Below are 15724 nucleotides of genomic sequence, written 5' to 3' on the forward strand. Positions count from 1 at the left end.
AAAAATTCTACATAAGCTATTGGTTGAGACGTAAACAAAGTCATTCAGAGTGGGTTGCTGTGAAATGCTCTGTTCTAGAGAAACTTACAGAAACGGAATTGTTCACAGTGGTGGTGATAGGAGCCAGACGTCCGCCTCTAAAAGCTTTTTCATAGAAAGTTTTACATTGAATGGTTATGAATACTCAGATGTCTCACACATTGTTTTACAGCAGTTTTGTGATAAAGTTTTGGCCTAAAAGGTATTTAAATCAATTTCTTCGTGTATGATGTGTTCATGGTGGAGGGATACATGAGACGGTGTTCGAAGGCTAAATAGTTCCCAAAGAAAATATTTTTGCCAGATTTACCAGATTTATTAATCAACATTACCGAAAAAAAAATAATTACATTTGTAGGTTCAGTGATGGTGTTGGATAGTATATAAGATGGCCGTATTTGTGTTGTGGACACGGCGACGGCTGGTTCCTATCACCACCACTGTAAAGAAATCCAAGTCAGTGAGATTCTCTACAAATGAAACATTTCAAATCAAACCTAAATGACTTTGTTTACATCTCAACAACAGAATTGTACCGGCATTTCAAAAAATCAGTGGAATTTCCCTTTAGGCTCCATCTCTATATGAATAGTCAACATTTCCAGTGATTGTATCACTCTGTTTACAGCATGACGGCTGGGAGAAATGACATCTTCACTACGAGCTGCAGATGAAGGAACTCCAACTTTTTAAAGCCTTTATTTTTTTAAACCAGTGTGGGAAAAAATGGGCCTCTATTTCCTGAGGAAGTGTGTGGAGGAGAGGGCCGTCCCCTGGCGCATTCATGTCGTACACACCACCGGCCCATTACGCATGGATAACTGATTAGAGAAGTAGCATGGCCACTGTTGGATCTTGATGGCGCTGCCGAAATGTCACCTCACTGATGTTACAGTGGCAGCGATATTAAAGGAGCGCGCTCAAAGGCTTCCATTCGAGAGTCTTCCTCACCCACTGCGTGCTAGAAGAGAGGACTGTTTGTCAGCGGGGCCCCCCCTCCTCTTCTTCTTCTTCCTCTTCTTCTTCTTCTTTTTTTCATTTCAGTTGCTTGGATCACGCACACATGGTCTTATCTGCACAGGACACCAGACCTGCTTCTATCAGAGCATTGAAAATTTCCAATCGGCCCGTCTGCGTCGTTCTTTAAAGTGGAAATCGCAAGTGTGGGGAGCAAGTGTTGAGAAAAAGACATAATTAAGATATCGGGATGTCTGTGTGCATATGCTTATGAAAGAAGCTAAAGAAAACATTCTGCTCTAGGCTGAAAGTTTCCTCGGAGTGATAAGGAACGCTTTTGTCGGAGCGTCGCTGTGCTTGTGCTTCTGGTTGTCTCGGGATTGGTTGTTTGAAAAACAGCAAAGCTGCAAATGAGCAATATATGAAGTGAGCTGGCTATGAAGTCAAAGGGGAACTCCACCAATTTTCTAAAATTCCTGAAAGTGTATGACAGATATGTAGTGATTCAGAGTGGTCTGATGTGAAATGGTTGTTGACTTACAGACTCAGATTTCTTTTTGGGGGGCTTCGGGGTAATGAGAACCAGGGGTTGCCATGACTGCAAAGCAAACATTTTATTACTATACAAAGCCACAAGTGAACCTACACGTATCTTTGAGTTTTTACATGTAATGTTGATGAAAGAATGTGGTAAATCTGTAAAACAAAGTCTTTTCTTTAGGGACTATTTTGGTCTTCAAGAATCCCTCCTCCATGAATGGAGTATTTATAACAATTTCATAGAATAACGTTCTGTGTTGGAGCTTAAAATAAATCGTGTATGAATAGTAGATTAAAATAGTGATTCATCTGAAAATAAAAGTCATTTTTGGGGACTATTTTGCCTCACATCACCCTGCATGTACCCCTCCACCAAGAATGAATAAAAAATACAGTTTTAGGCTAAAAATCTTCTTACCAAATGATTCTAAAGTAATGTCTCTGGCCTCAGACATCATATTCATAACTATTTCAAGCAATAACATTCTGTGAGGGAGATTTCAGAGGCATTAAACTCTTCGGATGTCTGGTTCCTATCACCACCACTGTGAACAGCTTTGGCGCAGTTTCTCTAGAATGGAGCGTTTCACTCCAAACCACTCAGAATGACTTTAGGTCCTTATTTAAATATTTTATTTTGGAAAGTCAAAGGAATTCTTATTTCACATTATTTATGTACGTCTTAACTATGAGATAAATGCTGCCAGTCAAATTGTTGAAATGCTTAATAAGTCTGTCATTTTGCAGTAAGTTATCGCGCTAACTAGTAAACTCTTTAGATCTTGGTCTTTTTTCTTTGCATTACTGCAAAACTGATAAAATTGTACAAAATCACACACATTTGATACCCTTGTTGTGATATCAACACACTTCATCTAACAAACCTGTCTGGGTCCCACTTTTGAGGTCCAATATGTGCTGAAAACCATTGTTTGGAAAAGAAAACAGTCAAATCATAATTCAGACAAAACCTGCTCTTCGTATCAAGGGAGCTGACTGTTGAAGCTAAAGGTACCCAAAATATGAACTCTTTTATGTTAATGGAATCTTTGCACATAATTTTTGTCATAATTAAAATCAAATATTAAAAGATGGTAAGGTGTCTCTAAACTTGACAAGGTTCAATACTTCAAATCCTACAAAGCAGAGCTTTAACTATTTACTACTACATTTGGGCAAAAGACGATATCAACCAAACGCTGTACATGTTTTATAAAAAAATTAATTACATTATTTGATAAAAATGCATGTTCTAGATAATATTAGTTTAAATGAATTTTCCAAACCAGGCACATGTGATTATTGGACACTGGTTCTGTTTCCAGCTGCCTTGATTTCCGTAAAAGGCATCTGGATCCACTACAACTATTGCATCCTCACTGTGGAATTAAGTGGAGTGTAATCTGATTGGTTCCGATTAGCATGGTTGTGCAGTAGGATCCATAAACGCTTGGTTGACAGGGCTAAAAGTCCCACCATTATTTGCCATTCAAAATACTGACTTACGTTAACAAAGCTATAAATGAAACTTTGACTCTCAGAAGCAAAGTAGCATATTTGAATTTCTGGAAACTGACTGAATTGTCCTTAGTTTTATAGAAGTGTGCTATGAAATGTGAGGCCTGCCGGTGGGCCCTGACCATTTAAGGGGTTTAAAGTTTAGAAAGTATTGTTTTATCCTTAAAACATGCTGTTTATGTTATATATAAAAATACATATAAAATATGAAGGCAACTTATATTATATTAGCAAACAGTTGCATCCAAAATGTTATATTCCCCATTATATGTTTTGCTGATTTAACAAAGTTAAAATACATTTTAAAACAGATTTCTTTCCTATTTTTTTAACATACAATAACATAAAATGTGCCATAATTTTTGCGTATAGCACATGTTATGCTTTCTTTCTTTTTCACCACGTTAAATTTGGTAAATAAACTGTAACTGTGTATTAAAATGTGCAGACATTAGTTCTCTGTAGAGGATGTGTAGCTTATTTTCACCTAGAAAATCAACAAAAACATGGAATTTGACCTCCTAAACTTTTCCATACGACTGTATTACAGAGCTTATATTAATTAATCAGGTTCAGTTTTGCATATTACATCACACCTCATGATGAAAGGGTTTAATACTGATTATCAGAGGACCCTTAGGATCATATTAGCCTTGGAAACCTTTGTAAAGCCTTGTGTTTTATGAGCCACAGTGCTGGTACGAGCGCGGCAGAATTTCACATTTACTTTCTCAAGCGAGTCGTTGGCCCATGTAATCAAGTGTGAATGAACATGTAAACTTAGCCAAGTATTAACAGAAGCATTTCTGTCCGTCCTCCCACCCCATCAGGGCTAGCGTGTGAATCCTTGCTAGCGTGACTGAGGTAAAAAGCAAACAGATTTTTGGAGGGAATTGTCTCCATGTTGTCGGAGTGCGGCCTATGGTGTAGGGGGTGTAGCGGGGGCACTGATATCGTCCATATGCGTCCGAGCCTGGGCTTCTACAGTAAATTACATTAGCCTTAGCGCAACAGGAGCCAGCTAGCAACCAGAGCGTTACATGGCTTAAGACAGCCAGCCTGTGATGAGGGCCCAGTGCGCTTGTGTGTGGGAGAGTGGATCTGTCAGGATCGGTCACGGTCTCTGTTTGAGGGACAACGCGAGAAGCAGCTGCACCTCTCACCTGTCTCATCCCATACACAGCTGTCCATCAGCACTGTCCAGCTCGCATCAAAGGCTATTCACTAATGATGCTTGAGGCTAGCTGAATGGGGATCTCCTTCACCAGTGCTTCTTTTCATTTTGGATGGTTCTCAATAAGCCTGGAGTGTGTGTCCTTATGAGTGGTGATGAAACCATCCTGTGATTAGTGCAAACTAGAGGGGGAAAAATCTAACAAAGACTAAATTTAATTATAATTCTTTAAGAAACGATTCACTGCATTATGAAATCATTCGCTCATGCTGATCATAATGATGATTCGTTCACTATTCATATAGTGTATAAGTACATTGCACTATATAGGCAGTGTTTGTTCAGAGTGGAACCTCAGGACCTCTTAGGCCTTCGGGAAAGCCGATTACTAGGCACAAAAAATTCTCTCTAAATTTTAGTTCATTTTAATTTGTATAGTGTTACCATGAGTGTCATATTTGAACTCTGTAAGTCCCGTAGTGATTCTACAGTAGTGCATTAATCTTGAAATGCGCAATGGAATATCGAATTCGAATTTTTTTCTCCATAGTTTCTAGGCAGATACAGCCAAGTGAGCTCTCCTATTGATTAGGCATTCAGGAGCTGTACAGAAGGCCTTACGCATTACACCATTGTTATAATTATGTTGTCATGAAATTAGCCAATCTCATTTTAATTTCCAATTTCGTGAGTTACTCTAGGCATTCTGGAAGTCCTAGATACGTCACTGACTGTGAGTATGAGTGGTTGTAGTCTAACCAGGTTTCAATTAGTTGTTAGAAATAGGAAACAGCAATAATATTTCTAAGTCTTTACCTTAGAAATAGAGTAATAGAGTCCAAACCTCTATGTACCATGTTAAATATATGTTAATGTCTGTTGCAAAATTTCTTTAAAATGTCTTTTACAAGCTGCAAATGTCTGTGCTTAGTCTAGAACTGACAAAATGTATTAACTGACGTAGTAGTGTAGAAATAAGCATTATTGTAGAAGCAGGTTTCTTCTTGTTTGTGACTGAGTTTTGACAATTACAGTAGGAATTTAATGCCTGGCTCTAATGCTGTGTTTACATGTTACTGTTAAAAATACTGTCGTAGTTGTATGTGACTAAAGCCGGCACACAGAATCAACAGCATAACCAGCGAAGATGCAAGATTTCATTAAAAGGTAAAATAGGAGGACACTCTGCATTTTTTGTGCTATTGTGATCAGGGACTTCAACATGCATTGTATTTCACCACTGCGACTGTTGGCAAAAGTTGGGAAATTGAACTGACTGTCTTTGGTGGCATTGGTGGAATTTTCCATCATGGTTCTGTTGAAAACATATAATATCCTGTGTGCCCTCATCCATCTACCACTAACATTTAAACATGGCATAATAGTTACAGGTTCTCTACAATAATGTATTTTATATCAAACAACACTAAAAGACTTTTATTTGCATCTCATCCACTGGCTTGAAAATTGGTGGAATTCTTCTTTGATAGAGTGCAGTTCAGAAGGCAGGTTTAAAATTTACTACAATTCAATTGTGTTATTTTATTACAATTAAAACACTAAGTTTCACATTTTCAGCACTTTTATTTTCAATGAGTGCCATATTTCAACATAACTGTAAAAAAACAAAACTTGATTGAGTGGATTTTATTGACAATAGCCTTAGATTTTTCAGTTGGCCAGAAAATGAGCACATTGAAATGTTTTTCTAATATTCCAAACTATGGAAAATACAGCCCTAAATATTTTATACTTCAGCTACATGACCAAGGAGTCATTAGTAGGAGTTCTGGAGCTGAGCTGACCGGGGGGTGACCCAGGTAAGACAGCAGCCAGTGGGTTTAACCCAGCTGATGAATATCATTATCAGGCATGCTCTGACACAATAATCCATCTGTCTTTTTTCCCTTCCTTCACCCCTCAGTACAGGTTTCTGGGCTGCTGAAGAGTCTGCATGTCATCAGCGTGCTGTGTTTGAAGATAGGCAGTATTAGATCATCTAATGGTGGCACAGAGAAAAGGGTTGGGGGGGCTTTAAATCCCTCTTATGAAGCATGGGGGAGCACTTTAGTCTATTGGCAAGGATATCACTGTGAACCCATATGGCCTTGGAGCAATTTTCACATTTAAAAATGAGCTATGACAGTGATGAAAACAACACATCAGGCTACTGAGGTTACCTCACGGTAAGTGTTGGCAGTACAGCAAAAATATCACAATAATTGAAGGCATGTTTATGATATTTATCTCAATATTTAGTTTTCTGAAGTTTGAGAGTGTGCTGGAATGCAATTAATGACACATTTACTTTTTTTTGGCTAAAATGAAGAGTAGCCACAAAAGCCTAATGTTTTCCACATGTTTTGGAGGTCCTTTTGTTTTTGCATTGTGCAATAATATTGACATAATACATTTCAGTTGAAAGGTTTATGATTTACAAAGCTGGATAAAAACTGGATTGCTATCTTTGTGGGTGAACAAGCACATCAATATTTATTAAATAATTTGTATTATGTATAAATGCTATTGTTTATTGTTGTTGTATAAATGCTATGTTTTATCACAGCACTGCTGTCTATGTTGAGAGATATGAATTGTTTTCACCTTTTATGTTTCAGGCCCCATTGCTCACTAGCAGCCCAATGCAGAGTCACAGCATTCCACACACACAGAGCTAACTGTGTTTTTCTGATAACAGAGTTACAGACAAAATATTTCATTGATTATCTTTATAAAAAAAGATTTTAAATAAGCTTTAAATGCCCATTCCATTGAAGAAATTGCCACTAGAGGGCCTAAAGTAAGAGGCAACACAAATTCGTAAAAATAAGTAAAACTTTAAAGTAAGGTAATGTTATTATGGGCTGACATCAGGGTTGCCAGAATGCCAGCCAAAAAATGCAACTCAAATTTTGTGGGAACTGAAGGAATGTACTGATGTGTTTGGTGTTATATGTTTTTATATTCGGTATTGTGTGTTGTACCACGTGTGTGATGTGATTGTACCTAAAACATTCTGTTCTGCCTATTTTTGTCTATCCCTACATGGTCATGTCTGTCACCCCTGTCCCCTGTCAGGTATAGGCTGGGCCTAATCTTTGGCATCAGTGCAGCCTCTATAATTGTGGCCATCCACTGTTTAATGGGCGGGTTAGATGTCCGGTACCTTCACGCAACAAATAAAAATTCAGTTCCACAATTTCAACATAAGTCTGCTCCCTGGTTTGGTGGGATTGGATTCTTCAGAACCCACCCAATCTGGTGATACTGGCTGTGTAACTATGTAATTCTGACATTTATACAGTTACTATATAATGCCTGTTGATATTTACAGGCTCTCTATAACGGCATAAATGCAGTTATTTAGAGTTCTAGATGTACTGAAGATATTCATGTGCAAAAAAAGCATTATATTTGGTTGCATTTATGCCCAACACGCATTATGTTAGGCATTGCTTTATTGTACACTTCAAATGCTGTTAAAGCCTATGAACATGTGTATCACTAACAAAGTCGCATGTACTTTAGTAATGTACTTTATTTCTGCTGAACACATTTTTTTCATTCTTTCTTTTTTTATCTGTATCAATTCCATCTCAAGATAATTAATTCTATTCTGAAACCTTCAACCAGGTAATGTTGCCGTTTTTGGAGTGAGATGGGATGAGATTTCTATAATCTGCAATCTAAATGTGCAAAAACACTGCAGTAATTGGAAAGTTATGGAAATGATGAGTTTTCACTGCTGCTGTATGAGAACAGATGCGAGACTCTGCAGCTTTAATGTATTCCGAGGTTTCTTTTAAACTGAGTATAACATTTTAATCTGCTCTTGTAAACCAAATGTGCTGTGACCATTTTGGAGACTTGTGTTGCCTCTTTATGGAGACATCTTATGTGAGGATACCATTACGGGCCCTGTATCTGAACAGAGCAGGGTCCTCGCCTGTATTTTCGCCCCGGCAGAAAAAAAAAACTGTGTTTATTGCCATGTTTACACCGTTTCATATTCACATCAGTGGTAACAGGATTACTTAGTGACAAACAAGAATTTGTGGAATTCCCTGACTTCTTGTGTCTGTTGGTTTGCCTTCTTTAAAAAAAAAATCCCCCAGTATTAAAGAATCCCCAGTGGTTAGATTCCAGAAGCCCCTCAGGTTTGAGAGGAAACCTCTGTGCTGCACTAGATAAAGCTGAGTCTGCAGAGCGTCTGGCAACCACAGGGCTGCTGCGGAGGGCGCCAGATAATAAGCCATGCTAGTTCGGTGAGGAACGCTAAGGGTCCTCCTACTCTATTAGGAGAGAAAAAAGATCCCATCGCAACTCGGTGGGCTGAACATACCCAATCACTCAAACACATACAGTTACCAGGAAACAGTGAGGGAAAAAAGCCATACTGTTTTGTAGGCCTGCCAAATGGAGATCAAAGGCGCTGACACTTGTTCTTGTCCCTTCTTATATATTTGTTCTCCGCAGATTTCAGGCGTTAAATCTGGTTTGTATTAGTTCTCTTAAGCTCTGTGTTGGTGGGACATGACGTTGGGAGGGCTCCAAGAACATCAGTGGCGATTGCTGCTTCAGTTCTTTAAAGTGTGCTTATGGTGCACAGGCACTTCCTTGATTCTTTCCCAAACTCCTCAGATAGCTAAGTAGAAACAGACTGCTCATTTCCGAATGTTCACAGGGCTCTGTCTGTCCACACCTACTCTTCTCAGGGACTGACACTGTCGGATGTCTATTGAAAAGTCACTCTGCTAGCTGTCGTCACAAGCGTTAAGCTACAAATCACACAGTCTTTTTAAATTTATATATACATGCTTAAAAGAAAGGGAGAAAGGGTTCTTTAGTGAAGGCAAAGGTTGTATATAGAACTATGAGTGCTCAGGCAAAAATGGATCTCTAAAAGCTTATATATATATATATATATATATATATATATATATATATATATCACTGTTGTCGGAAGAAAACCTTGTTTATTTAGGCATCGTGCCACATATCAGCAACTAAAAGGGAGAAGAGCTTCAAACTATATCGTTGTTGTCAGAAGAAAAGCTTGCATCTCCAAAATGGTAACTTTACAGGAGAAGGAAAAAAAACATACTTTTAATGTAAGTCGATGGAACCAGAATTCTTTCAAAGTAATTTTCAGTCATTTCTTTTCCATTTATTATGAAATTTACATACAATGTAAAGAGTAATGGGTATTTTCAAATGATGTCAAAAACAGACAAACGTCGAAATACAAGGTTTTCTTCTGAAAACAGCGATTATTAATATTATTAATTAATATTCTATACATTTTGTTTTAGCTAATATTAACACTTTTCTCAGCAAATAAACACATACTACACAAATAAATACATTTTGAAAAAAACTTTCACACAGTAATGTGTATTTAATATATATACATATTAAACCAAATATCCTCTTTTTGGGACCTAAAAATTGCATGCGGCTGGGATGTCTGGGATTTGGTTTTGATGTCCCCATTCACTGACCACAGCTTCACCCTTGCTGTCCTCTGGCTCTCAGTGTCCTATTTTTTCAAAACCAAAACATGGTCACCCTCTGGCAGGGCATGTGCTTCCTTCTAGTCACGTAATGCCAGCCAAGTTCCCCTAACTCAATGTTACATTTGTAGGAGATTGCCAATCCTTTTACATTAGCTAAGAGACACCTATGTTAACATCACACTGAGTGACTACCCACCCAGAGAGAGCGACTCCTGGCCGTGGCATCACTGGAGATCAAACTCACAATAGCCGATGATTGGGCCAACACATAGATGACTGGGCCACCCAGAAGGCCAGAAGTAATGTTTAACTTGGCCACATTGAAGCAATATGTTTGCCAGAAATCTAATTTATACAATTTTCCTCTTACCCCAAAGTGCTTGATTAACCAAGGCATGCTTGATAGCTAAAGCTTTTGTCCTTTGGTTTCATACTGGTGCTATGATGTTGTCAACAATTAATGGAAGCGTCTGGGCAATGTGGAAACTGCATTCCCTAAATGATCCCACACTGCAAACTGGGTCAAGGTGTTAAGTAATCCCAGACAGACTTCCTCACATGGTTTCTGGTACATTGTTATCTAAAAAGTGGGACAAGCGTGTAGCACACAGTATGGACATACCACAGGCAAAAGTCAGGTTTAAGGTGGCTGACACTTCTAGTTTTGCCATCTAGAATTTTCCCTGATTATCCTAGACTTTATATATCAATCCAGGAAAAAAAATATTTTTTCCTGGACACAAAATGTCCCATAATCCAAACATTTTCATGTTAGCATTGTTAAAATTTAAAATTTAAAACTGCTTTTTTTAATCCATTCAAACTATTTGTATAAAAAGGGCTTCACGGGTTCAGATTACCCTTAACGGAGGGACATTTGCAATGTGATAGCCGAGATTAGTTTCTGTAGCTGAATGATTTTAAGAGGAGCTACGTATCAGTTGAATTTAGTAAAACCAAAGAAAAATAAATAAATCACACCACTGCGTGTCCAATAACTACTATAACACTACTGATTATACTGTCAGAAACATGAGGTATAAGCTGGTCTGTTAGAAAATACGTCACAGTTTGAGGTTTAGGCAGGCAGTTTGCACAACTAGCTACTATAAGCTACATTAGCCTCCAGTGCAAAACTAATGAAGCAAAGTTTGGACATCAAACATGTCTTGGTGGACAGACTTCCTTTGGGGTACCAGGGAAATCGCTAAAATGTCATCTACGCCGTTTCTCCTGCTCCTCCCACCACTCCTTCTCCTTCTAACAATAATACTGATTAGGATTGTGCTTGTAAAAGTAGAACTAATGCTTTCTCTGTTTTACTGAAAATGACTCGCTCCTTGTTATTTACCTTTGGCTGTCACAATTCTGTATATTTTCTGATATCAGTGTTTGAGGGTGGCATGAAATGTGCGTTGTAAGAACTTACACACAATACACAGGCTACATGCAAGCTACTTAAATAACACAGTGGTGGACGAAGGACACAAATCATGTACCTGAGTTAAAATAGAGATATAGGTAAAATATCACTCCAGTCAAAGTAGAAGTTCCTCCCTTTAGACCTCCACTTGAGTCAAAGTACTAAAGTATTTACCTTCAAATGTACTTAAGTATAAAGTAAAAGTACTAAAAGAGTAATTCTGGCTCTGATGTCCTGTTATCATTTTTATAACAAGACTGGCTTCATGAACTCATTTCAGGTGAAAGTCGTCCAGCGTCTCTCTTGGTAAACCAGTCTTTTAATAGAACGTCATTAATTAGTGACGCTGACGTCTATTAAAATGATCAGAAGCACAAAACACTGAAGGTAAACAGTTTCCATCAGGGAGAACCGAGTGGCTCTGAAATCACTTTTACACACAAGCAAAGTTTCAGTTTCAGATTTATTTACAACTTAGTTCCAAGTTTAAGTTGAATAAAAACTGGCTTTAAACTCAGGATCACAGATGAGCTCCTTTACTATGTTGATCTGTAGGCGTCTGTTCATAAACATAAACCAGCCCAAACTCATTTACTATAAAATGAAATGGTGTTTGTAGAAATTCAGAAAAAAGCCCCGTCAGTCTCGACTGCATATGTGGACATATTTCTATATTGTGCTCTATTTACACAAAGTTAGGTTAGTTCATCATTTATGTTGAACAGACTCTCCCAGAATTTTACCGTGTGCTGCACTGGGTCGGTATGACCAACAGGTCAAAACCAGCTCAAAACAAACTGACCGCTGTGATCTGATGGGTGTTCTTGCTTTGCGCTTCTTTTATTTTGACGTGTTATGTTTCCATACACACAGAAACCAAAAGGAACAGATTTTGCAGAATGTAGTGGAGTAAAAAGTCAGATATTTGACTTTGAAATGTAGTGGAGTGAAAGTAAGTGGAAAAACTTCAGTAAAGTACGGATACATGAGGAAACTACTTAAGTACAGTAACTAATTACATTTACTTGGTCATTGTCCACCACTGAAATGACATGATTCAGGTAGACCTCATTGGAAAATAAACAAAAATGGTCAACGTTAAACACTGAAACTCGTTTAGGACGCTCACTTCTGCCTACACTCAGCCTCAGAAAGTGCCTGTGCATCACAACCAGTGCAAGATCAGCCAAGACAAAGTTAAGCATATGCTGGGAATGCATCTCCTGTGGCTAATTCCGCATCGCCATCCTGCACAGATGGTTCATCGGGCGAATTTGCATCGTCAGTGTTTCACAGCCTAATCCAGGGCCTTACCAGGTTACCTGGTTTACAAGCAACTTTAATGGTGTTTTGACAGAGTGATCATGTGCATACTATAAGCTGCTTTTATAAAGGAGGGGAAGGAAATAAATAAATAAAGCCCATGTTTAGGGAAATGAGCTAGCGTCGAGCAGAGCAGTGGGCTCGGTTGATCCCAGCTGCATATGCTGGTAAATCGCTGCTGCCTGGTGGATTTGGGCACAGGCGCCGAGCGAGCAGGCCGCTGCCAGAACCCCACGCTTTAGACTAATCTGCTGCTGTATAGCACTCCGCTCTGTTGCATATACGGGCAACTGCGCATCTGTATGTGAGCGTGCAGAGCTAAACTGGGAAAGGTGCCCTTGCACTTCCATTCCAGGAACGTGTTTAGGCCTCAGGGTAGAAGTTTCCAACAAAACTCTTTGAAAGTGTTTGTCTTCTGGCTGCCTTTAGAATTTCCCTTTACTTGTCTGTTAGACTAGAGGTGGTGGGACTACTATTTTGTGTTCGGACACTAATACAGATATTGATGCCTTGAGTACTGGCTGATGCCAATACTGGTCCAATACAGCTTTCACAACTGAAGCACTGCACTTAAGATGAGCATGAGATGAGCAGTCTGTCATGACCAAATTAGTTGAAACTGCCCCACAGAAAGAAATTCACAGCTAACAACATCACATCTCAGTGTTTTTTCAGGATATATTTGTTCCAGGTTTGGATCAGATTATGAATTTTAGTTTTAAATGTAACCCCTCTACTGAATTTGCCCTTAAAAATGTATGTAGTACCTCACAATTATGAAATAGCATCACATAATTATGACTTAGTGTCCTTTAAGAATGACTTGCAGTCCCATAGTAGTGAGATATGTCATACTTATGACTTAGAATCTCATAAATATAATTTAATATCTTATTATAATGACATACTATCTTATAATAATGAGATCTCATAATATGGAGGACATTTCTCACAATTGTGACTTCCTATATCATGATTATGACTTGCTATTTCATAATGATGACGTGCTACCTCATAATAATGACTTACCATATCATAATTATGACTTACTCTTTTATACATTATACTCTTTATATACTCTTTTACATATTAGGTCTACCTGTCTAACAATTGTGAGATACTAAGTCTTAATTATGAGATGCTGTTTCATAATTGTGAGGTACTAAATACATTTTTAAGGGCAAATTCAGAAGAGGGGTTACATTTCAGTAGGGATTACAGTTATAAGATATGACTATGATGAGGTGAAAAACTGTCTTATTATTATGACATGCTATATGTCCCTTTTTCCAAGTGATGGAAACAAGCTTCCAGTGTTTCATAAGAAATCTTTGATTCATATGTGTGGCCACACATCCATATCTATACACTCTATTAACTATATAACTTAAATAATAGTTTTATAATTACTCATTATATTTACTTCCTGGGATTGATAACTAAGTGAAGTAGTTAATTAGTAATTTAGTGGTTAAACATCAACCACATCACAGCATGTACTCATATCTTCTGCCTCCTCACTTCACAGCCCCAAGTTTTCATAAAAACTTCAGTTTTTATAGGACAGAGATTTGGTTTCAAATTTTATGAGCTGCATAGTTTGGCTTAAACTGGGTGATGGCTTGACCAGTCTTCTATTGCTATGTACTTGGTTTAGCCAGAACAGAAGCAGGAGCTTTTGCTATATCATAACCTACACTGCACTCTGCTGGTGACAGAGTGTAAGTATTATCACAACAATTCCAGAAAAGAGTTCTTGGAATTAGACTAGCCTTAAGGAAAATGCAAACATGTCAAAAGTTTGGAAGTACATGAAACCATACTGACACTGAAAGAGTTCAGCAGCGGTGTAAAAAGTATATTTCCAAAAGTGGAATTGTGGAGCCAATGAATGTCAGAAAACAGGACCCACAGTTAAACATACTTAAAAAGTAAATATAATAAGTTTTCTTTGTTTGGTTTTGTGGTAAATATTAATCTGTGATGTGATTAAAACTAATCTCCAAAAGGAACAGCCCAGTGAGGTTCGACAGCATGGCGAGGCTCAATGACGGAGAATTCGGCAAGACAGAAGCCAGCGATTGAACAGCCATGGAAACACTGAGGCAGTCAGCACAGCGCTGCATGCTTGTGTGTCATGTGGCCCCTGAGTGAGCACTCACAGCAGAATGCCAGAACTGCAGGACAAGGGGACACCGCACCAGACAATGCCATGAACCTAAGCTGGCGGAGAAAAAAGCCAGCTGGATGAATCAGTGGCAGCTGTGGACTTGAAGTGAAACACCACATACACACTAGTGAGCACACACACCAGGGGGCAGTGAGCACATTAGCCCAGAGTGGTGGGCAGCCCAATCTGCAGCATCCGGGGAGCAGTTGAGGGTTAGGTGTCTTGCTCAAGGATACCTCAGTCATGTGTTGTCGGCTCTGGGGATCGAATCAGCGACTTTCCGGTCACGAGGCTGGTTCCTTAACCTCCAGCCCATGACTGCCCCATGACTAGGCGTTCTCACACATCCCGATGAAGGCACATCAGACAGCTGGAAGGTGACCAATGTCCAGCTCATGTCAGTCACCTGCGTCGATGGTGCAGTGGACAGAAAAGAATGGATTTGATGTGATGAGCTGTGAGGGGTCTTGCCGTGCTCAGGTAGAGCTGCAGCACCAAGGATGCGACCCCTGAGTAAAGACTAGGCAGTCCCGGCTAGCACAAGCATCGCTGGGCAGTTGTATACCCCAGGGACTTGGCTTGGGCTGTGTAGGTCGCCAAGAGAGCTGACCATTGGGGGGGCCACTATGGCAGCTGCCACTTGTTCTGGTTTGCAGAAAGGGCTCTATGGGCTTTTCACACTGCTGTTATGTGCCTTTTCAGCTGGTCACTTGTCGTAGCAGAAGTCTCCTTCTTCACCAAAATGCTACAGTATTCACATAAAGTACAGATCTTCCAAAGTAATACTTAAGTACAATATTGGAGTACAGTTACTCAAGTATTTTCCACCTCTGCACTGAGGGAAATAAAATTTTCTTTAAAAAGTCGCACCTTCAAAAACATAGTCCTAAACAAAGTTCTAAGCTTTTTAATTATGCATTTTGGTTTCAGGTGCCACTGCCTATTTACTTTGCCTTCAGTGTATCCGACCCTACTCTAATATAGAGGAAGTATGCTATATGACAAACTCTTTTTAAACGATTGCTTTTGCCTTTTGAACCCAAGGGCCTGTATGTGGCCCCACT

Source organism: Pygocentrus nattereri, chromosome 21 (genome assembly GCF_015220715.1).
Source record: "Pygocentrus nattereri isolate fPygNat1 chromosome 21, fPygNat1.pri, whole genome shotgun sequence".
NCBI classification, from domain to species: Eukaryota; Metazoa; Chordata; class Actinopteri; order Characiformes; family Serrasalmidae; genus Pygocentrus; species Pygocentrus nattereri.